The 23,772-nt window shown below is 56.6% G+C and overlaps 1 protein-coding gene across 7 annotated transcripts in view; it reads right to left on the bottom strand.

Annotated features, from left to right (window-relative positions):
* RAI1 (retinoic acid induced 1) overlaps positions 1–23,772 on the bottom strand; it is a 120,957-nt gene that overhangs the window by 42,317 nt on the left and 54,868 nt on the right. For 2 of the 7 annotated variants that reach the window (XR_013376472.1, XM_077892356.1), the window contains exons 1-2: positions 13,754–13,967; positions 12,783–12,924 (exon numbers count right to left, since the gene is read on the bottom strand). The exons of 2 other annotated variants lie outside the window; for them this stretch is intronic. The gene's annotated coding sequence lies outside the window, so the exon portion shown is untranslated. Of the gene's footprint in view, positions 1–12,782; positions 12,925–13,086; positions 13,968–23,772 lie in introns of those variants that run through there. 3 more of the 7 variants (XM_077892355.1, XM_077892352.1, XM_077892351.1) reach the window with 3 other exon arrangements.

The raw sequence follows: 23,772 nt of genomic DNA, 5'->3' as shown, positions 1-23,772 counted from the left end.
GCTTGGATCCCTCGGTGACAGCAGTGAGTAGTCCCTCTGCTGCCTGGTCACAGACAATGCGCTCGTGAGGAATAAGCCCCATTTTAAGGTGCTAATCTTTCGGGGGATGTTCGTTATGCGGCACAACTAGCCCATCCTGCCTGGTATACCAGGCGTTCAAGGCTCTTTGTAGCCTGTCCCAACAACCTCTCTGGCTTTGTGGTTTAGAAACATTCTGGCTGTGAGCATGCTGGGACATCATTGTACAAATGCACCCTGTTTTTTCATGTCCTATGCCCTTGGCACTCCATGGCATCCCTCCCCTGTCCTGCCTCCCGGGCTGACTGCCACTTGTGGCAGCTCCCCCTTCTGGATCCCGCGGCCCCAGCTGAATCACCCCCTCTTGCTGCTGTCAGCGGCTCCTTGAAGGCAGGTGTCGAGTCAGTGAGCAATCATTATTTCCCACAAAAACAAGCAAGGAGGGGAGTAAAGACACACAGGCTTGACCTCCAGCTCCTCAGGAGGACGCGAAAGGCGGCTCCCTCGTGAGGGATCACAAAGCCAGGTGCAGCCGGGAGGGAGCCGGAGCCGGGTGCATCTCTAGGCCCCCTCCAGCAGTGTCCAAGCTCCTCCGCCAACTCCTGCCGCTTGGGGCGGCTTGTCTTACACCCCTCCCTGCTACTCACCTTTCTACAGGCCTCCTCCACCCCTGCCTGCCTGAGGGCCTCCTGCTGGTTGGGGGAAGTTTGGGGTACAAGGAAGGAAACAGTGCTGCTGATTAACCTATTTTACATGATACAGATTGGAACCCCAGGGAAAGAACATCCCCCCCCAGGCCTCCATTTGAGGCCACGTGACAAGCGATCCCAGCTCAGCGACAAGCAAGCGATCCCAGCTCAGCACCGCCTCGGATTCCCAGCTACAAATGCTGCCAGGGAACCTCCCAGAGCAGCAGGGTTTCGGAGTGGCCAATCACTGGGTAGCCCTAGGGGAACCTCAGCTGTATCTTGCTCCAGCCGGTGACAGCAGAGGGCTGAACGGGAGCCACACAGGGCAGGAGTCTGGGGGTGCATCAGGGAGCCAGTCGGCCACAGAAGCAAGGGCCTCCTTGTCCCTAGGGCTCTGGATCCACTGAGTTGTCTCCACCTGCTCTCCTCCCCACAGTCCCAAACGCCCAGCCAGTCACAGCAGGGAGGGCTCCAAGCAGGCACCTGTCTTTCTTTGTGTTACCACAGGGGAGCTTGGAAGCCCAGAGAGGTGGGCCACTTGCTCTAAATCACACAGGAAAGCTACTACAGTGGGCTGGCTCTCCCGCCTTGGCAGAGGGCTCCCTGGCTTCCAGGGGCGTAGAACTTGCCCTCAGACCAGACTGAACCCCATGGCTTAGCCTGCGGTGTTCTGGGAAGCCACCCCTCTCCAGCTTCATCTCCCACTCTGTCCCACGTGTTCTCAGCCACTGGCTCCCATTGGCTCCTCGTGCACATCAGGCCCCTATCTCCAGGCCTTTGCATACACCCTTCCCTCTGCCCAGGTCCCTAAATCTTTCTCTGCTCAAAAGCTGCCTCTTCCGGGAAGCCCTCCTTGAGCCCGCCTGAGGGAGCCCTCTACCCCCATAGTTCTTACCACTCTCTGAAATCACCTCCCTTGGGTATTTGTTGGCCCTCACTTTTTTTAAAGATTTTATTTATTTATTCATAGAGACACACACACACACAGAGAGAGAGAGAGAGAGAGAGAGAGAGAGGCAGAGGGAGAAGCAGGCTCCATGTAGGGAGCTGGATGTGGGACTCGATCCTGGGTCTCCAGGATCACACGCTGGGCTGCAGGCGGCGCCAAACCGCTGCACCAGCCACCCGGGCTGCCCTCCCTTGGGTATTTGTTGAATCACTTTTTGTCTGTCTGCCCCAAGGATGGTAAGCTCCACGAGGCAGGGTCCTCGATACCGTGAGGAGCTACCTGCACCTACGGGCTCTTTCATGCCCCCCAACCCTCGAACATAGTGGCTGCGATCCTGGGGTGTGCCTCCCTGCTCTTGGCTGCCCGGCAAAATGCTAGCAGGCCTCCTCACCTCAGCTCAAGATCAGCGGCTTTCAACTCTCGCTGTGACTTTGCAACAGACACCTTCCTGGCTTCCCTCCCAGCCCCCTGCCACTGCCCACCGTCGCGCTGGTCACTCACCTGTCAGGATCTGCAGCTGTCTGCCTCCAGCGAGCTGCAGCTTCCAGTTCCCTCACTATGCCCCAGTGCTCGGCGCACAGTAGGTGCTCAGAGAAAGCCAAGGACGTGGGCGGGTGGCTGGACTGGTGCCATGTGATTCCAGGGGCCGATGCTGGTAGCTGGACATGTGCCAGGGACCTATGGGACAGCTTTTGCGAGCTTGCTAGGCACCAGGCACTGTGCTCAGGCTGTTCACATATGGATCCCCTCTCTCAACACTCAAGACAACACGGGTGTTGTCACCACCCTCAATGCAGAGATAAGGACGCTGAGCACGGAGAGGACGAGGCATCAGCCCAAGGTTACACAGCCAGGAAGTGGGGAAGCCCTAACTTGAACCCAGGTCTGTTTGACTCCAAAACATGTGCTCTAGAATGCCGTGGGCCACTGCCATCCAAGCACGTAGTTCTAGGACACTCCAGGGGCTCTGGGCACAGGACTCCTCCTGAACTCCTATTGCCATCTGCCTACAGACATACCTTGTTGCTAAACCGCTCCTCCCAGAAGTCAATCCCCAAATTCTGGGAGGTGAGGGCTTCTTCCTGGAGCCTTTCTCAGTATGGCCCTGGGCAGCTGCCACACAGGGTGGGCAGAGCCATCATTTGGCACCTTAGGAAACCAAGGCTCAGAGAGGTTAAGGGATCTGCCTCTGGACACACAGCTGGATCCCAACTCTGGCTCTGAGAAGTCATATGGCTTCTGGGTGGGGGTGGGGGCTCTGGAAGTGGGCACTGGGCTGCATGGGCCCCTCTCCAGTGACAGAGCTGCCGTCAACCCTCAGCATCTAGAAGCTCCCAAAAGGCCAAGGGGTACTGGACTGAGCCAAACTTTTGGGTATAGTCTGAGTGGTTTTGGCCTTGATGCCAAGCCTCCTCTGGGTCTCTGGTTTCTAGAGCCTTTCTCAGGTTTGCTGGGCTGTCACTGTCTACCCTTTCTTTCTTTCTCTTTCTTTCTTTTTCTTTTTCTCTCTTTCTCTCTTTCTTTTTCTTTCTTTCTTTCTTTCTTTCTTTCTTTCTTTCTTTCTTTCTTTCTTTCTTTCTTTCTTTCTTTCTTCTTTCTCTTTCTTTTTTTTTGTAAGATTTTACTTATTTATTCATGAGAGACAGAGAGAGAGAGAGAGAGAGAAGCAGAGACATAGGCAGAGGGAAAAGCAGGCTCCATACAGGGAGCCCGATGTGGGACTGGATCCCAGGTCTCCAGGATCACACCCTGGGCTGAAGGCGGCGCTAAATCGCTGAGCCACCCAGGCTGCCCACCTACCTTTTGATCATTGTAGTGTTGAACACATACCCACATGTCCTGAGCACTTGTCCGTGTCTCCCCCAAGCATGGCAGCACTGTGGGGCAGAACCCTATCAAGATCTCCAGGGCTGCCTACACAGGGTTCTGACCAGGTGGGATCCCTTAGCAAATGTCTGTTAGATAAGTGAACGGACCGTTATGCATTTACTTCCCTTCTGTAATGTTGCACAGGCTGCCTCCTCCAGGAAGCCCTCCTTATTTTTTAAAAAAGATTTTATTTATTTATTCATGAGAGACAGAGAGAGAGAGAGAGAGGCGCAGAGACATAGAGGGAGAAGCAGGCTCCATGCAGGGAGTCCAATGTGGGACTCAATCCCAGGACTCCAGGATCATGCCCTGGGCCGAAGGCAGACTCAGCTAAACTGCTGAGCCACCCAGGCATTCCTTAGGAAGCCCTCCTTGAACACCCTACCCCCTCCACCCTAACCAGTGGGAGCCCTTAGTAAGCACAGATCTCACCTCAAGTCTCAATTTAACCCCAGAGAGCTAAATCACAGCATCCCTGTGGGCTCCACCCAACTTCGGCTCACTCACCTTTGGGGATGGAGTACTCACTTCTTTCTCTAATTCTTCATTCAGCACCTACTGGGTGCTAGCCTCTGTGCAGGGTGCTGGGTGCAGCAGCAGGACAGCCATGGCTTTTGCCCCAGAACAAGCACCAACATTCTAGGTCAGCTGGGTCCCCTCCGGGTGGCTCAGCTCTTGGCAAACTTCACCCCTGGATATGTGAGGACACGGGGAACTATTCCCAATGCATTAAGTGAGAAAAGCAGGTCACCACAGGGATGCAGAAGGAATATGGTGCCACTTCTGTCTTAAAAAATGTATAACTGCCTGGTTCTGGAGCAACTAGGCCCAAAATGTGACCCGGCCATTGGTAGGTGGTAAGATCCCAGGGGAGCCTTATTTTCTTGCAACTCTTGTCTATCTGCTGAATTTTCCACAATGAACCTATATTATTCGTCACTAGGGGGGACTTCTGCCAATCGACGCCTCCTCTTGGCTGGGCTGAAGTCTGCGTCCCGGTTTGTGTCCTGCTTTCTGGAGCAGCACAGAGTAAGTGAGAGAACTTGTAGGAAGGGGTCTGCAGGCTCCCTGCCTGGGGGTCTGTCCTTCACCCGACCCTCACCGGGGCCCTCACCGGCCCCAAGAGCAGAGGCCTCACATCCTGCCAGTGCTTTGCTTCCCACGTGGAGCCTGTACTCATCTGGCCCCCCACTGTGACCACAAGTTCCCCAGGGCAGAGACCACAGGCCCAACATGGGGCTGGGCATACAGTAAGTGCGTAATAACAGCTTGCACAGAGTGGCCTCTGCTTCATGACTGGTGAGTGGTCTCACCTCTCCGGGACAATGAGTGTGCTAACGACAGCATCTGCAAACGGTAGCGATTTGCCCACCCCAACATCCCTAAACTGGAACCAGAGAGATGACATCTATGGCTCTTCTGCAAGCCCAAATCTGTCTTTGTTCCTCCCCAGTCTAAATCTCCCATAGCTCCCCAATGTCCTGAAATAAACCCCCCCTGCCCCAAATTTGCAGCTAAAGTCTTATACCCTCTGGCTCCTGGTCCCTCCCCGGGTCCTCTCCTCCACCAAAACAGGTCAGCCTATAATGCACCTGCCAAAGGGTCTGCTTCATGCCCCTGGGCCTTTGCATATGCTAGTCTCTCTATCCGGAAGAGCCAGACCCACCCCTACTCATCCTTCAAAACCCTGCTCAGGTGGCGGCTCCTGTGAAGAGTCCTTCCTGATCCCTTACCCTGCCCCAGATCTGGTGAATCGCCCCTCCTGCTCCTGCTCTTCAAACACACATTGATTATCGCACTCAATGCAATTAGGGGTTGACAAGTCTGTCTCCTACCAAACCGGACGCGACGGGGACTGGGCCTTTTTGTCTTTGTTTTAAATCCCCGGTGCCCAGATACCGCCTGCAGACAAATAGGCACTCAGGAGTGTCTCACTGACAGGTGGGTGAGTCGGTAAACAACATCTGCACGGCCCTTTGCAGTTTACGAAGCCTTTTCCCGTCCTCCCATCTCACTGGGCTCCTCTCGCCAGGGCGGTGGGGAGGGAGGCTCCTGCTGCATTAAAGGGCCTTGGGGGCCCCTCTCATGGCCAGGGCAGAAGTTGAGGTTTGCCGGGCACCTCCCGCAGGGCTCACCGAGAGCGGCCCGGACCCCCTTTCAGCAGGAAGCTGTTTCCCCAGTGGGGGGGAGGGGGCTGCCACCCACCCCCGGGGAGCCGCCGGCAGGTGCCCAGGTGGGGCCAGGTCAGGGAGAGGCTGGGGTGAGGCCGCCAGCCTGCCCGGAGCTGTGGGATGCGGAGGGCTGGAGCAGCTCCACCAGTGAGTCTTGGTAACAGTTGCTATGTAAAACGCTCGGAGGGGGAATTTACTGTCAGCGTTAATAATAGATGAAGGTTTCAGAATTTTTGATGCCTTACGTTCTAAGCCGTTTGATTTATAATGTCTCTGGAAAGGGAGAGCTGAGGGTGGGGGCGACGGAGGAGGCCCAGAGGCGTGAGCCGGGAGCTCATGTCCCCGCCACCTTCGCCAGGCCGGGAGGGAAGCCGAGGCCCACGGGGAGGAGCCCCGGGATCCAGATGCCCGACGCTGCCCCGGTCCACGGGAGGAGAAACTAAGTCTCAGCCCCTCCCGCCCTGCGCCTGGGGTTGTTTTGGTGGATTACTGCTTCTCCTTTTAGCGCGAGCAGGTGTATCTCAAGTAGTCTCCGGAAGCGGCACTGATGGGCGCCTGTGGCGGGGGCTGTGTGGGGCTGATTACAGGCGCTAGGAAGGCAAAATGCAAGTCCCAACTTCCCTTCTGCTTAGCTGCAAGTGGCGGCTGTTGTTGAGTCGGGGGAAAAATATCCTCCCTCAGAGAGCAGGCGGCACGGCTGGGCAGGAAGCAGGGCCCGTTTGCTGGGCTCCTCAGAGCCTGGCGGGGGGTGGAGAGGGGAGCCAGGAGGGGGGCAAGGGCATGCGGGGCTGTTCCTGATGCACGAGGCCAGGCCCCTCTGTGGCCACTGGGTCTGCCATTCAGTCCCCCAGACATACACCCGCACACGCACTTGAGCGTGGGCTCAGGCCACCCCCACCTGTGGCGAGGCCGCTCCCCTGCTGGGGTGACCCTAAACTGAACTGGTTTTAGAGAGGGTGCCTTCCCCTTGGGCTTTCCCACCAAGCCTTTGCCCACGCTGGTCTTTTCATCTAGACTTCTCTCATGCCTGTCCTAACCCTCTTTGACCTCTCACCCTAGGCTAGGAAATCTTTCCTGATTCGGCAGCCAGATGGGCTCTCTCCTCCCTGGATCTCCAAGCCCCCGATCTGAGGGCCAGAGAAACTGGGCCTGGGCACCCCAACACCCTCTCACCTTGACAGCTCTGCCCTCAAAAGTCATGTCATCTCCCACCTAGAAATATAGGTGTGTCTGGGCTCATTCCTCAGGCCCTGAACACTTCCGGGAGCCCACCCTGACCACCATTGCAAGCAGGTGGGAGAAGCCTGCCCCTCTCTGGCCTCTGTTTCCCCTTGCAGGGGTCTGGTGCCCTGTGTTCACCACAGGCCTGGTGCGGACCCACAGGCAGCCATGGGGCCGGTAGCAGAGTGACACCCTCTCCCCCACAGACATCCTCTTGGGGCAACACGTGAGGACCCAAAACCTCTGAGGAGCTGTGGGCATGCTGTTAAGAATCATAACTGTGACCAGAAAACCATCCTTACTGGCTAAGCCCCTCACCCCACAGAGAGAGGCCTGCTCCAACCACATCAACAGCAGCCCCCATCCTGCCTCCCTGCTTCATCACTGATTGGCTCACCTGCTTTTGTCAGTGCCTCTCATTCAAACATGAGCTTCACAAACAAGGGTTTTTGTCTGTATTGGCCACCACTGTGCCCTCAACACCTGGGATAGCCTGGCATACAGCAGGTGCTCACCAGGAGCTGAGCTGAATGCATAAAGAAAGGAAGAAAGGAATGAACACTGCCTGAGCCCTCACATAAACCAGGGCCGGCCTGAGGGCATGGGGCTCAGCAGCAGGGTGCAAGGGCCTGGGTACATGGGCTTGCCCCTTACCCCCAGCACTTTTTCATCCTGCATGCATGCACCCACGCTGCACCCAGGCGTCCCTGGACACCCCCTACGCCAGTGCCTGCACTGGGCTCTCAAGTGTCCCAGGCTCCAGAGTGCCCTCAAGTGGGGACACTGGAACTGCCATCCCAAGGGGAGCCAGGGCACACAGATCCACCCACAGGCTCTGAAATAATCACCTCTGCTGCAAATGGAGGCCGCCCTGGCCCTCCTGACCCTCCAAAGCTGCTGGGACTCCTGCAAGGACTGGGGGCATGGAGGGCTCCCCAGGTTGGCAGCGCTGCTGGGCACCGTGCCTGGGGGCAGAGGCTTCTCCTGGGAGGTAGGCCTCCTGCCTGCCTGGGAGAGAAGCTCTGTCTGGCTGGACCCCGCCCTACCCCCATGTCACATTCCTCCAGGAAGTCAGCCCCTGCAGAAACTATGGGTATCACTCACTCACCAAATACTGTAAGGCCCTCCTCTGAGCCAGGCCCTGTGGGAACCAGACACAGCCTCCAGCTGGAGGGCACCCCAAGAGACACACTGGTTATCTGTGTGAGAGGGTGTGGGGCAGGTCTGCGGTATGCCAGGTGCAGGGTAGGAGCTGGGCTTTGTTTGGAGAACCACGAGGTGACTCAGTCATATCTGCAGGTGAAGGGCTTGGGGGACAGCATGGCTAGGCTCAGGCTAAAAGGGATGAGCAGAAAAGGAGATGGGAGAGGGGATGATGCCCCTTTCCTGGCTCAGGAAAGCACCCCCTGAGAGTGCTGCTTGGGGAGGGGGCTTTAAGCGATCAGGGACCCCAGACATCTTCAGGGTCCTTTGTCCTCAGAGGGCAGGGGTCCCTGAGGAGGCTGTGTGTGGCCCATTAGGTGGGGAGGGTCTGAGGGTCTCCAGGAGAGGGGACCCCGGTGTGGAGAGCTCTGTTTCAGTGTCTGGCAGCCTCTGACCTCCCAGAGCTTCATGGTCTGGGCTCTGTGGCCCTTTGGCAGGCTGAGCTGGGATGGCAGGTCACCGAGGGTGGCCGCAGGGACCTTGGCAAACAGGAAATGCCAACTCACCCTTCGAGTCGGCTCCAGGGGCCGATGCTCCCCTTGGCCTGTCTGTCTAACCCCAGGCCTACGCCTCTCCTTCCTGCTCCAGCTCCTCCCACCCCCAGGCCTCCCAGTCTTGCTGCTCTCACCCACCCCACTCCTATGGTGGTCTAGAAGTAGAGCCGCTAGGAGCCTAGAGCCCACTTCATCAGCCACTCATCACGCGTCCCTTCATTCAACAAAGCTGCATTTTACGCTGCCAGGCCCTGCATCTAGGGCTCTCAGTTCAGCACTGGGGTGCTGCCAGGCTGTTGGGGAGACAGTGCATCCTCAGGCCTGCCAGACTAGGGTGGCAGCACTGTGACAGGAAAGCCCAGGCTCTGTGAGCCGAGAGGAGGCCTCTAACCAGTCCAAAGGTCAGGGAAGGCTTCCAGGAGGCCAGCTGCACGGTGTGAGGTAGTGTCGGGTATGGCTTGAGCGATTGCGTCTCACCCTCCTTGGCCTCCTTTCTGTCCCAATCGAGCTTCTGTTCATCAAGTCGGCCTGATAGGTAGATCTCGACTCCCAGTACCAGCTGCCTCAGAGCCTCTGTTTTCCCGGCATATAGAATGGACCCAATGAGTCACTCAGGTCAACTGGGTAAATATTTACATAGTAGGTGCTCCCCTACCTACTATTCTTCTCCCCTACTCTGTGCTGAGACACAGGCCCAGGTGCCTTGACCACTTTCCTATCCCAACTGAAGCCTGTAGGCAACCCCCAACACCTGGTAAAAGCCCAGGATTCTAGAAGGACCAAAAGCCAAGCCTCAGTGGGTGAGGGCTGCTGGGTCATTCGTTGTGGCTTTACTAATGAGATTTATGGAAGGTTTTCTAGTCAGCAATAACGTGCATAATTTTTGTGACTTCATTAGTGCTACTAACTTGAGTTGTCATGGGAGGCGGGAGGGCAAGTGAAGATGGGGGTTAGTGTGTGCCACATGATGCTTTTGTACAAAATAGGAAAAGACATCCCAGGTACCAGGCTGCACAGCTTAGCTAGTGGAGTATAGGCTGGATTTCTGCCAGGAACCCTTGTGCAATGTACAACCCATACAATTGTGCCCTTTGGCCCTAGGTTCAGGTGTCAACATGGAGGCTTTTCCCCAAACAGGTCTGTCCTGCTTTTCAGACCACTCAAACCAGGTGTGAGAAATCAGAGCTTCCTGAAATCAGATGCAAAGTTTGTGTGTATGTGGGTGCACAAGCACATTTTTTTCTGAAGACGATGCAGAACTGTTTCCTAATTCTCAAAGGGTTCAGAGTCCCTAGAGTCTCCACTCCTAGACTTGAATCTGGGTCCAGGATCTGGGATACAGAGTCATAGAGGAGTCTTGCTAGAGCCTGGGAAGGAATTTGAATGTGTTCAGGGAGACAAATGTTTGTCATTCTGTTTCTCAAAAACTGACTTAAGGTTTTTTTAAGGATTTCATCTTTTTTTTTTTTTTTTTTTTTTTTTTTTTAAGGAGTGGAGGGGCAGAGGGAGAAGGAGAGAGAGAATCTTTTTTTTTCTTTTTTAAGATTTTATTTATTTATTCATAGAGACAGAGAGACAGGCAGAGACACAGGCAGAGGGAGAAGCAGGCATCATATAGAGAGCCTGACGTGGGACTCGATCCAGGGTCTCCAGGATCACGCCCTGGGCTGTGGCGGCGCTAAACTGCTGCGCCACCGGGGCTGCCCGAGAGAGAGAATCATAAGCAGGTTCCATGCCACTCTGCCCAGAGTCCAACCCTGGAGATCATGACCTGAGAGGAAATCAAGAGTCAGATGCTGGACAGCCCCGGTGCAGCCCCATGCAGAGTCCTGCTTCTAACCTCTGCCTCTCTGTGTGTGTCTCTCACGAATAAATAAATAAAATCTTAAAAAAAAAAAAGTCAGATGCTTAACTGACTGAGCCACCCTGGACTTAAGAAAGATTCTGAGCATCAAAACCACAGTCTTGGAAAAGGGATGATTCCTGGGCCCCACCCCTTAAGATATGTGATTTGGGGTGGCTCGACCCCAGGAATTTGCCCCTGATGCGAACTCCAAAGCTGCTGAGGCTCTGATTTAATACCAGCTTGTTGGCTCTGCTGTAAGTTGTTATTTTTTCTTCTGGTATTGGTAGGGAACAACATATACACCCTGAAGTCCATTAAAACCCCACAAAGGATATCCACGGATAACTGTAACTCAATCCGTGACTTCAACTCCCTCTTCATTGCCGGAGTGGGGTAGAAGCTTCGGAGGTTTTGTCGCTCCCACCCCCTCAAGCCAGGGAAGGGCATGGTGAGAGTTCCACAAAGGAGAAGTCAGATGGCTGGGCCTCCCAGGAGTTTCTGGCCCCAAGGAGTGCTGCACAGCCCTCACCAGCTCATGTCTGTTTCATGCCTGCCTCCCAGGGCCAGCCCCAGGGCTCCCCATCTGGCCAACACAGTGGGCCATTCACCAGGGGCACACACCAACCCAGGCTCCTCCGGCCTGGGGTCCAGGCCAGACACTCACCCCATGGCCTGGCCTTGGACACAAGCTCTTCTGTGTCTGGGAGTGAAGGAGCATCTGTCTCCCTGTCTCCCAAGTCCCAGCATCCAGCACTGGGCCTGCCAAGGAGGCCTTTGGGCCGGGCCGATGAATGAATTCATTCAACAATACAAATTGAGCACCTACTGTGTGCCAGGCCGCAGGCAGCCCCCGCGCCCCCCCCCCCCACGCCCTGTGTCCCGTGTGGGAGGAGGAGGTGCAGACAGAGGTACAAGTGCGAGGGAGAGGAGAGGAGAGGAGCTGTTAAACACGGCTGGGCTGGGCGAGTGGTGTACCTGGGAAGCTCCCTGCGGAGGGAGGAATGAGCCGGGGAAAGGGAAGTAGGGAGTCGAGGGGCAGAGAACGGGGTGCGGGCCGGCGTTAAGGACGGTGGTCAGCCCCTGGGCCCGGGCAGGTCTGCAGGCCTGGACCACCACGTGCAGGCCCCGTCGGGCCGCTCACGCTCAGCCCCGGGGGGAACCACAGGGAACTACAGCCGCAGGCACGAGGCGCCCTTTGTCGGGGGCCGCCATCATGGCGCACTCACCCCCAAACCCAGCTCCCGGGGCTGCGGTTCCGGAAGCCCCGCCCTTCTCCAGCCGCGCGCGCCCGCGCCCGCGCCGGCCTGTTAATCACGGGCCGCGCGCGCCCGAGGAGCGACACGCCTCGCCCGGGCGCCCCGCCCACGCGAGTTGGCCCCGCCCACTTCCGGAGCCGGGCGGGGCTCCCGGCGGCCCCGCCCCTCCGCAGCGTGACGGCTAATCAGGGACGGCGGCCCGGGTTGGGGGCTGGGGCTCGTGCGAACACAAAAGGCAGGAAATACAAGGCGTCTCTGGCGCTGTAACCATGACTACCTGCGCCCTCGCGCCGCCCCGCGCCCAGTCGTGGGACCGGCCCTCCGACAGTGAGTGCAGGGTGCTAGAGATTGGCACAGAGCCTCCCGCACTCCGCTGGGCCGCCCCCCACCACGTGGCCGCGGGACCCGGGGCCTCCACTCCTTCATCAGTGAAATGGGGTCACAGTCTGCCCAGGGCTGAATTCACTCAACACTTACTGAGTACCAACTGTATGGATCTAGAGATCCACCAGAGATCCCTACACAGGACAGCTTAAGACAAAAAGTCTGGGGCACCTGGCTGGCTCCGCTGGTAGATCTCGTGACTCTTGATCTTGGGGTGGGATTATACTGTGGGAGGGGCGGGAGGGAAGGAGGCAGCCAATAAGCAAAAATATATATATAGGTAAAGTGTACAGGACATTAGGAGGTGACTAAGTGCTTTGGTGGAAACAGATTGGAGTAAGAAGAGTGGGAATGTGACGGAGACGGTTTGTAGTTTTAAAAAGGGTGATCTGGTAAGTCTTATCGAGGTGACACTTGAGGGTAGGCTAAAGGGGAGAGCGAATCAGCTGCACGACTACCTGCCGTGAGAGCACTGGAATCAGAGCCAGAGCAAACAGCCAGTACGAAGGCCCTGAGGCATCAGTGTGTATGATGGAGAACAAGGAGGCTACGGTGTCCACAGCTGAGTGAACAACGGGAAAGGAGGAGACGAGGCCTGAGGTGACAGCAAAAAGATCCAGGCCCCTTCAGGGCCTCAGCAGGTGCTAAGACTAGTCAATATTTGCTCCTTTTCCCTTCTCACCTTCTTCCTTTTATGTCCTTTCCTCCTCCTTCCTCTTCTTCTCTTCCCATGCCTCCTCTCCTCTTCCACAGACTAGGAGATATTCCCTCTTCAGCATAGGTTGGAAGGACCTGGGTCACTGGTCTGGGCAACAAACCTGGCTCTAGGGGCAAAGGCAGAGACAGGAGCAAAGAAGCCAGACTTCCTCAGCCTTTCACAAGCTGTTACCCCTGCCTGGAATGCCCTTCCCATCTCTCAATCTGAAAAACTAGCACCTTAGCCTTCTAGGGACAATCAAATGTCACCTCCGGGAAGCCTGGGCTACCTGGCTTGGGAAGATGCCACTCCCCAGAGCTATCCTCCATACAGACTAGATCGCAGGACTGACCAACATCCCCCTGCAACTTTCCCATTAGGGGCATTTGTCCTCTCTCCGCATGATGTGAGAAGCAGGGGGCTGCTAAGTGGCAGAAAGGCCAGCAGGAGAGCACCTGCCAATTGTAAGGGGTTGAGAGACAAAACCAGAGTGGACAGCCAATAGTTGGTAGCCACGTGTGTGTCTTCCCAGTGTGTGGGAGGGCCAGTCCTGCCTTACCCCAGTAGCCATAGATGGGGCCTGGCAGAGGTCCAGAGCTGGGAAGGGGGTGAGGAACAGAAGCCCTCCAAAAAATGGACAGCTAAAGTGATGGAAGAGTGCTGAGCCCTCAGAGGGATGGACCCCTCCACCTCCCCGGGCAAGGGCAAAACCTTCACAGACCAGGACAAAGGGAAGCCAGCAACTGCTACTCAGCTTGCAGGCAGTTTATTTCTTCTGGACACTGGCCTGCTCACTTAAATACCTGTGCAGAGGCTTGGGAGTGAGACACCGGTGGTGTGTTTCTAGGACCTACTTCGGACAGTACTTCGGACTTCCTTGAGTCCGCTCTAGCCCTTTACAGGTCATCTGAGACCCAGCCCCCTCATTTGTGAACAGGAACAATGATAATACTCGCCTGGCATGGTTGTTATGCAAACTAAATGTGCCAGTGTGAGACCACCGTAACGACTCAGTAAAGGCTGGCTCTGGTGGTTAGAGACCAATATAGTAACCCGAACGTCAAGCTTTGGAGTCATCAAAACCGGGATCCACAGTTGGACTACATTTCCCAGCCTCCCTTGCAACTGGGCATTGTCACGTGACTTCAGTTCTAGCCAATGGACTGTGAGCAGGAGTGACGCACCTATTTCAGGCTTGAGAACCACGGTGAGGTCACAGGGGAAGGCTAAGACCTGTCACCCCAGGGGCTAACCGTCCACCAACCAGAAACTCTCGCTACCCTCACGCATGGCGAATAAACTTCTAGAAATGTTAAGGTTTGTCTGTTACTGCAACCAGCCTTATTCTAAGTAGGACAGGGGTTCACTTACCCATTTGCTCATTTACTCATTTACTAAGTATTTTTGAAGGCCTGTATGTCACATATTAGGTGCTAGGGATGCAGGGGGTGGTGAGTCCTGCCGTTGTGGAGCTTACTTAGTGTGCAGAGGAAGGCTGTCCTCAGTAAATACTAAGGGCAGGGATACTGGGACAGGGAGGCTTTCCTTAGATGAGATCTAAAAGAGAGAAGAGAGGGGAGGGTAGAGCTCAAGGTAGAGAAAGTAGCAGTGGTGAAGGTCCTGCGGGTGTAAGGGAACACAGGCCACTTCCTGGAACAGAGAGGAGGAAAGATCGACTCCCTTCTGAGTCTCAGTATTCTCATCTTTAAAATGGAAGCCACACTAGTAACAGTCTCTCACAGGGCATCTCTGGATCTCAGAGGAGAAAGCACCACAGGCAAGGTTCTGCTGGGTGCTTGTTCATTCTGGATATTACTGACAGTGGGCAGAAAGGCCTCTGCCTGATATCTGGGGGCGGGAGGGAGGCTGAGCAGGGCTGTCTCTGGGGCTCAGGAGGCAGAAGCAGGGAGGGAGAGTTGCTGATATTAAAGCTCCTGCTACTCGGGCTAAATATCAAGGATGTCTCCAGCCGGGAGAGCCATTAGGCAGCAGTGAAAGTGCTGGCTCTCTGGGGAGGCGGGCAGGACTGTCCCGGGAGGCAGGCAGCTCAGTGAGCTGGTGCTAAGAGCGGGAACTCTGTTGACGGGCAGATGCTGGCTGCCATTCAACCTCTTTATGGACAGGGACACTGAGATGTGCATTGCAGGATTTGTGGAGAGGTCCAGGAGGCCCCCGGGGCCTGATGTGTTGGGCATTTCCCCGATGCTTGATGCCGGCCTGACTGCTGTCTCCCAGGGTCAGGAGCAAGAAAACACATACCAGATCTTGGAAATATGCCTGTTGCCAGGTACCTAGAGACAAGCAGTTGGGGGTGGAAGGTGAGGGGAGTGTGGGCAGGGGAGCTGAGCCCCCAGTGAGACCACTGGAGCCCCTTGCAGTGGGACATCAGCCCACCTCACATACCTGCTGTGGCTCCCTAGCTTTCTGCTGCCAGCATTCAAGGCTCTCCATGACTCAGGCCCACCTCTGCTTACCCTAGCATTACAGACCTTCATGCCCCAGCTGCTCCCACTGCCATGCTTTTGCATTTGCTGTTTCTGCCAGGCATGCCAGACTCGCCTCCCATCCTCTAACATCTTTTCTGTCATCTTTTAAGAACCACTTGGAGTTCTAATCCTGGCTGAGTGAGTTGGCCAAGCAGCCTCCCCTCTGATACTTAGCTTACTCATCGAGAACATGCGGAAGCTATTTCCTACCTCACAGAGTTGTTGGTGCAAATTAAACACGACAACGTATGTGAAAAGCACCTAATGGCATGTGGCACAAAGCAGTTATTTAAAAAGCAGATAAAAAAAAAATTTAACCAGTGGCACTTAGCAATAGCACCTCTTTCAGGAAGGCTTCCCTGACCACACACCCTGGTTTGGGTTAGGTGCCTTCTTGTTGGTCCCTACCTTCCCGGGCAACCCGTGGCTTGACACCACACAGTAAAGCAGCGACTTATTTGGGCATCTGCCTGTGTCCCAGATGCCCAAATAGACTGCAAACACCTTCAGATCAGGGGCATCCCTGGTGGATGCCAGGCCACAAGGTCAGTGTTGGATGAGTGGGTAAAGAAGGGGTAGATGGCACTGGCCCAACCTCAGGCTCCTCATGTATCCCAAGAACTAAAAACAAGCCTAGATTGCCCCTGGGAGGTGAGAGGATAAGCATCTCAAATGCCCCGGAACCCCAAGATTGCCAGCATCTGTGCCTAGGACCAGCTTGCCAGGACATTGCTCTGTCAAGCTGCCCTCCAGCTCTGCCCAGAGCAGTTCTGACCTCACCCCAGGCTCCCATCTCCCACCCGGGTTGCCACTAATGGCAGCTTCCAGGGATGGGGACAAGCCTACTCCTTCTCCCTCATCCTCTGCCAAGCCGCCGGTCAGCCAGTGGCCAAGTGCCAAGCAGCCAGCCTGAGCTCAGGGCTGGCTGGAGAGGGGGTGATAAAACATCCCAGGTGGCCCCAGGGGCTTGGAGAGGCGATATGTGTGGGGTCCATGCGCTGTCTCTATTTCTTCTAGAAACCTCAGGGGTACTGTGCATTTACCCAAATGAGGCCACAGTGACACAAATCTAGCAGCGCCCCTGCTCTGGGCCAGAAGGCTGTCAGCTCGAGGCCCTGCTGGCTATCTTCCCCACCCAAAGCTCGGATAGGCAGTTATGGATGTCTTTGATTAATAAGAAATGGGGGCAATGAATTAATCATTATATAATAAATGCAGTTTGTTTGGCAGCGGTATCTTTCAAAAACATGGCTTGTGTGTATAAGAAATAATGAAGGGGTCCCTCGATAAACACATATGTCACTCTGGGGGAGGCTACAGTTTTTGCCCTTAGGAGCCCCTGTACTTGAGGGGGGGGGCGGTGACAGCCACAGGCATCTAGGGGGTGACCAGAAGTCCATAGAGAGACAGAGGCAGGCCGGCCGGCCAGGCGGCAGCAGGTGGGTGGGCATCGGGCAGAGAACGGTGGTGTAGGACAGGGGTCCTGGGCTCAGCCACGTGCTCCACCCTCTTGCCCAGCGCCAGGGACAAAACCAGCGGCTTCCCTCGTCCTGGGTCGGCCGCCTGCCTCTCTCTGAAAGGAGAGGCATGAACAGATGTTTCCTTGAATCAGGAAAATAACGTTGGCTCCCAGATGGGCCGCGTCGCGGAAGCGCGTCCTCTCCCTCCCTCCCTTTGTGACAAAGTCTTTCTTTCTGGGGAGCAGCTGAGCGTCAGAGGGTGGTGGGTGGCGGCAGTGGCACCAGCGGGGCATCTGCCGGCTCGGTCATCACCCGCGTCCCCGGAGGAGGACTTGGAAAGCACAAAGGCCTCCGCTCGCTGCCGTGTGCAGCGCCGGTCGCCAGGCGCTGGCGGAGGGCGCGCTGCCCGGAGAGGGGGAACGCGGGCCTGCGGCGCCGGCGCTCGGCGAGCCGAGAGCCCGCGGGGCCGGGAGGCGAGAGGCGCGGGCCCCGCCCCCCCGCGCGGCCGCCCACGTCAGGAGCCGCGCACGGTCCATCCCGGGGGCGCGCCCCGGGCCCCGCCCTCCCCGCCCGCGTCCAATCGCCGCCGGCGCAGCCGCCCCCGCCCCCGCCCCCGCCGCCGGGCCCGCCCTCCCCTCCGGCCACGTCCCGGCCCCCCGCGCTCCGCGGCGCCCCGACCTCCGCGCGAGTCTCCGGGGGCGGGGGGAGGCTGTGGGGGCTCCCTGCCCCCTCCCGCTCCCCCTGCTGCAAGGTCTCCTGGGCGGCGGCCGCGGCCAACCACCCACACCGGGCCGGGTCACTTCTAGGCCTCAAGCCCGCGGTGGCTCCCATTACAGAAGCAAGTAGACTCCGGCCCAGGCGTCCAGCCCCCCGCCCCCCGCCCCCCGCGCACACACGCTGCGCGCCGCCGCCCAGCTCTCACGGGTGGCTTCGATCTCGCAGTCCTGCCGGGATCCCCAAGCGCCTGTTGTTCCCCAACGACCCCCCCTCCTCGAGTGCATTTCCTGCTCCCCTTCTTTTCTCTCCCTAACACTTACAAGCGTTCGTACAGGCCCAGTTCAAACCCCACGGCCCTGTCGAGCCCCTCCTGACTCCCGACCCTGGCAATTAACTCACTCCTTTGTGCACCCCCTCTCACCTCATCAAAGGGTAATTTATCAGGTTCCCAGCAGAACCCAGAGCGCCCCCTAAAGGCAGAGCCGAGGCCTGAGTCGTCTCTAAATGCTAGGAGTTCTGCACACAGTAGGTGCTCTATGAAGATTTACGAGTTTGTGTGTGTGTGCGCACAAATGCTCCGGCACGAGCACACAGAATTCAAAGGCCCACGTTACACGAGGAAAAGTATTGGCCTCCAAGGAAACCTCAGTGCAGACGGACTCTGACCTATTCGTGTACCTCCCACATTTCTTCCTTTTCTATTTACAACCATCATGTCTCTCCTTTTGTCATCAATTTTAAGATTTTTATTTATTTATTCATGAGAGACACATAGAGAGAGGTAGAGACACAGGCAGAGGGAAAAGCAGGTTCCCTGTGGGGAACCCCATGCACGACTCAATACCAGGACTCACACCCTGAGTCCAAGGCAGATGCTCAACCACTGAGCTACCCAGGTGTCCCTCTCCAAAATGATCTGGAATGAGAACCACACCAAGCCCACTCTGGGGACATGAGCTGGTATGGACCTGTTCTCTGTAGGGGCTTGCCTTCCTGGCTGCTAACACACCTGGCCACCCTGGGTGTGCCAAGATGATCTGGCCCAGGTTACAGGGCAGCCAACAGAGGCTCAGGGCAGGGAAGGTCATCCAGGGCAGAGGAGCTGGCATTTGAACCATGGGGAACCTAAAACCCATGATACCCCAGACTGCAGCTGGGTCTACCCCAGACAAGTTGGCTGTCAATGAGAAAGTGGGGCTGATCCTGGCAGGCCCACAGGGACCCCAAAGTCAGCACGGGCACAAGTGCCACCATCCATAAAGTCATTCATGTCTCAAAGGTGACCTATCTCACTGCTCAATCGAGAATCTTAGTAACCAACCTCTCCTGCTGATCCCCTCACCCGTTCCCACTCCCTTACCCACCCCAAGCCCATCAGCTCTCCGACTGCGCAGCTGCAGAAAGGACCAGCCCCCCAGCCAGCCTAAAGAACGTCCCTGATATTGCTAAGTCTGGTAATGGTTCCCAGTCCTGGATGGCATACAGTGGTACCCGAGGGGCTTGTTATAGTTCCAAATCCTGACCACCCCCAGGGACTGTGTGATTCAGGCAGGCCCAAGGGCGATATGCTGGGCATTTCTGTGTGTCTCTTCCCAAGTGCCCAACTGGATGAGCCCCAAGCTGCTCCCACATCTGCTGGCTGAAGTGCAGAGGCACAGTGCCTGGGAGTTGGACATGGGGCAGGGGCGGGAGGGGTGGGGAGCTGCCTCCATGCCTCCACACTGGGGTCAGCCCCAGAAAGCATGCTGTGTGTGAGATCTGCTATCCTACATGCCCTGACATTTCCAGTGGCATAAATCAGTCTGACAGTGCCCAGGTGCCAGCAGTGACAAATTGCTGGGGGGCAGGGCAGCTGTGCCCCTGCATGTATTTGCTTGGGGGCCTCCTCACCCCCGAGCAACACTGGAACTGTGGGGGTCCCTGGCACACAGAAGGGGAACAAGGGATGTTTGGGGGCATGGAACCAAGTATAGAGTCCTTCCAAATCATAAAGGCTACCATTTATCACATGCCCACCTATGGTAAGTATTCTGCCTACATGAGCTTGCTTAAAAACTGGGACTGGAGAGAAGGTATTTGTAACAGCAAAAAATGCTGTGCCCATGTCCACCCTACAGAGACAGGGCACTTATGTAAGGCCCTACTGCGTGCTTCCGTGGCCCAGGTAGGACAGCAGGCAGGGGGGATGACTCAGGAGCCCCACAGTGCTATAGGGCAGTGTGTGTGGAAGGGTCCCCCCTGGACTAAAGCCCGAAGTGGACCTATGGCACAAAATTCCCAGTGACAAGAGGAAGGGCTAAAGAACGCCCCCTCCCCCGCCCCCCTGACTCTGGGGACTCAGGCGTGGAGCTGTGGGGACAGAAACTCCCAATTTTACACACTTCTGTTCTGTCTTGCTTTAAAAAACAACAACAAACACATATTTTAAAAAGAGATGGATTCTTGGCCAAGCTTCCAGTGAAACCAGTGCCAGGGGTGGTTGGTGGTGGTGGGGGGACAGGGAGCAGGACGGGGTTTGTAAATCCTTCCAGATAGGTGACTTCAGACTCTGGAGAGCATGGATTCATGCATGCAGTCATGCGTTCATTCAGTCGACAAAGATCCAACCCTCTGAGCATGCTGCCAGCTACCCCAGGCCTGAGCACTAAGAATTCATGCTTTCATTCATGCCACAAATATTTATTAAGTGTCTGCTATGAGTCTTGGGGCCTCAGTAGTGAGCCTGGAACCACCCCCAGCCCAGGGCAGGGTGGGCAGGGCAGGCAGGGCAAAGCCACGTGGCACTGCCTGCGGTCTGCCCCAAAGTCCCTGCCCAGCAGCATCACCTGTGGCCACAGGAGCGCCCCCCCCCCATTCCCAAGCCGGCAGGCACCCAAGATGGGAATTATGGTCTCTACAAGAGACACTGACACGAAGCTGGTTACTGCCTTTTCAGCAAACGTAATTCCTTTTTATTAGAAAATTAAAGGGTAGGACCAGCTTGCCAAAAGCCAAAAGAGCTGAAATGTGCTTTCCTAAGATATGCAGCGTCTGATAAAACGGATTTGCTTGTCTCTCTCCTTTTCCACCGTCATCTCCCCTTGGCCAGCCTCGCCTCCATTCACTCCTCTTCTACTGGCACCGAAGCAATGGCAGTGAGCTTGGGGGAGGCCAGGAGGTCCAGCACCCGGGGGAAGGGATGTGGGGAGCGTGCCTTTGTTTCCCAGGCACAGGACAGGAACCAGGTGCTCTGTGCTGAGCCCCACTACCTGGGATTAAGCCTTTCTAGAATCACCTTGGGGATTCTTGAGCTTTCCTGAGATGCAAAGGCTGCCCGTGGCCTCTTCTAAGCTCACGGTGTCAGGAGAGAAAGGCAGGAACAATAAAGGACAAGGCTCCTGAGAAACAAGCTCATCCATCTGGAGACCTGGGAGCAGGCGGCTCCAGACGGAGCAGCGGAGGGAGGCGGGCAGGGCAGGGCGCGGTGGAGAGGACCCGTCCCTCCCTGCCACACAAAAAGCAACTATTCAAAACCACCCAGGGAGTTCTCTCTTATTGAAAAGTCCTTGATTCTTCCTTTTCTGCTGCAGAACTCAGGAACAAGGGGCCCCGTCTTATTAATGGGGTGATGGAGGGGCCCAGGAGGGAGGGTCCTCTTGCGCAGGAAAGTGGCCGAACCCGCCCCACGAGTCATTAGAGCTGGTAACTAAGGTAACTCCAGAATCGGATTTTCTTCCCCCTAATCTCTTTTTCTCCTTTTCCCTTTCTTCTCCTTTATTCCTCTGCTTCCTGGCTTGGAGGGGACCTCAGAGGGTGGTGGGGAAGATGCAAGTGCGCGAGTGCGTCTGAGTGTGTGTATGTGTGTGTGTACGTGTCTGTGCGCCTGCACGCGCCGAATACTAAAATGACCACCACTGTCTTGGCTCTTGATGCTCTCGAGGTAGGGACCTCAAGGTCTCATCTCAGGTGCGGCTGCTCCTGCCCTATCTTTGAGCACATGCCCCCCACCCTCAGCCCCACCCCCCAGCCCATTCCGCTTCCCCTCTTGGCTGTGGCCAAGGGCAGATCCATCCTCTGCGCTCCCACCTTGAGTAACAAAAGGCCGACATGGAGTTCCCTTTCACCTGATCTGAGTGAAGTCTTTGCTTTGGCCTGTCTAGTAGTGGCCACTTTGTTCTGGGGAAAACCCAGAGAGGGTCTGCCTTGAGGCTTGTCAAAGTGGGCAAAGGGGTAGGAGGTCAGAAATAATTGCAAAAAAATAGCATTGTCTCAGAGGTCTGTGCTGCCTGGACCTCTCTGCCTGGGAGCTGTTGTCTGAGGGGGCCAGTCCGCATCCCAGCCTGGCCACTGATGGCCATGTGCCTAGTGCAAATTCTTTTACTCTCTGGCCAGGCTTTCCTGCTTTACGTGCAGAGAGGTAGGAAGCCCCTGACGCAGTATCAGGTCTCTCCCCAGGCTGGCCATCTCCAGGGCTGAGAGGGGACATTCCACTTTTCCAACAGAGTGGATGTGAAGCACGGTGTGTGTGTGGGGGGACCATGACCCCAATTCTCCAGGGGCAGTCATGATAGGGCTCAGAGCCTCTGGAAGGTGTTTCAGAGGAAGAGAGCTCAGCACTGGCCCCCGGGACCCAGGGTTTCTCCAGGATGAGGAGGAGCTGGGAGCCCCTGGCCCCAGGACTGCAAAAGTCTGCATGTTTCTGTACACCCCCTTTCCTCCTAAACACAGAGGTCCCAAAGGGTCTCCCAAGGCTGTAGGTGGACACCAGGGCAGCACGGGGTCTGACCCACGTAGGTGAGCAATGCCCAGTGGCTGAGGGCTGCAGCACCAGGAGGTTTCCTGTTTCCCCCCAGTGGCGAAAGGGAGTTGTCTGCACAGTAAGGTGAGTCATGTCAGCTTTGCTGGCTCTGTGCATGTGGGGGTGGGGCTGCCCTCCCTCTGGACCCGAGGTGACAAGGTCAGCTCAGCAGCCGACTGACAGGGGCTGGACTGGCGCCTGGGACCCACCCAGGTGGCCTCTGGGGTGCCCTCGCTGCTGCTCCAGGCCCCTCCAACCCCCACTGCCCAGAGAACCAAGCCCAGCAACTGGCGGGTGGTGGCCAAAGGCCTCAAAATCCCCAAGCAGTGGGGCAAGGAGGGCCATTGTGGCAGCGAGAGGTCAGGGGAAGGGGCAGGTATTGGAGTATGTCTGGAGCTGAGCCAGAACAGAGCTCCCTAAGTGTTGTAGGCGGAGGGGGCCTCGGCCCAGGCAAGCGGCTGACATTCTCAATGGGGTCAAGCTCAGGCCCCAAGGCCCCCCAATTCTGGCTGCGAGATCATCTCTGGCATCCTCATCCCTCCCCGTGTCTGTCCTCCTCCCCTCCCTCCAGTCACAGGACTACAAATGCACTGGTGCCTTCCTCTCTTCCCCAGCTCCTGGAGCTGACCTGTCCCTTCCATGAATCTATCTCTGTCCCTCTTCTCCTTGGAGGGCACCCGCAGCCCACCCTTCCCTCCAAAGATGGGCATGAGCTTCGAGATCCAGGGGTCTGGCGAGCTGCAGTGACATGGCCTCGTTGAGCATGGCTCTCACCTCAATGGGTTTTCCAGAGAGCTCTTAATGGATGTGTGATGCTCAGTGTGTGTGCGTGGGAGCCGCATGTGTGGAGGAGGCAGCCACCTCTGGATCCCTCTCCCCACCCTGTGTTTACTCCAGAAGGCCTTAGTCTACCTTGTCACAAAACCTGGCCACCCAGGGGTGGAGAAGGCCCCAGGCAGGGAGCTCCCCTGACAGACAGTTCTGGATGCTGGGAAAGCACCGTCTCAGTCACAACACTGACATCACTGCCATTCCCTGAGCTCCTACTGCGTGCAGGGTGCTGGCCTGGGCCTGCTCAGGTTTCAGCACACTTATTCATAACCACAGCGACAGGGACAGCCTGGGCCTGCAGCCTTGAGCACCTGGCAGCTTATTTCAGCCCTGAAAACTCCCATCAAGCTGACCACAAATCCCATTTCTCATTTGGGGAAGACTGAGACCCTGAGGGCAAGCACCAGGGCCTGGGAGCAGCAGGGGTGGGGGTGAAGGGACAGAATGAACACAGTTGCTCCTGTGTGATGGGACCTGAGTTGGCCTGAGTCTGGACGGAAGCCTGTACATTTAGTCCGAGCACCTCAGAGCTGCCACTCAGAAGCTCACGGAGGGCTGGACCCTTGGCCTGTCTGGAGCCCATGGCTTTTCCCAGCTTCCTACTGGCCCCTGGAGTCTTCTGCTTCCACCAGCAGACAGGCCTCAGGCCCTGTGGGGTGGCAGGGACCACCCAGGTAGAGAGAGAGAGAGAGAGAGAGAGACAG

Source organism: Canis aureus, chromosome 3, assembly GCF_053574225.1.
Source record: "Canis aureus isolate CA01 chromosome 3, VMU_Caureus_v.1.0, whole genome shotgun sequence".
NCBI lineage: Eukaryota > Metazoa > Chordata > Mammalia > Carnivora > Canidae > Canis > Canis aureus.
The sequence above is the reverse complement of the archived record's forward strand: the minus strand, read 5'-3'. Positions and strand labels throughout refer to the sequence as shown.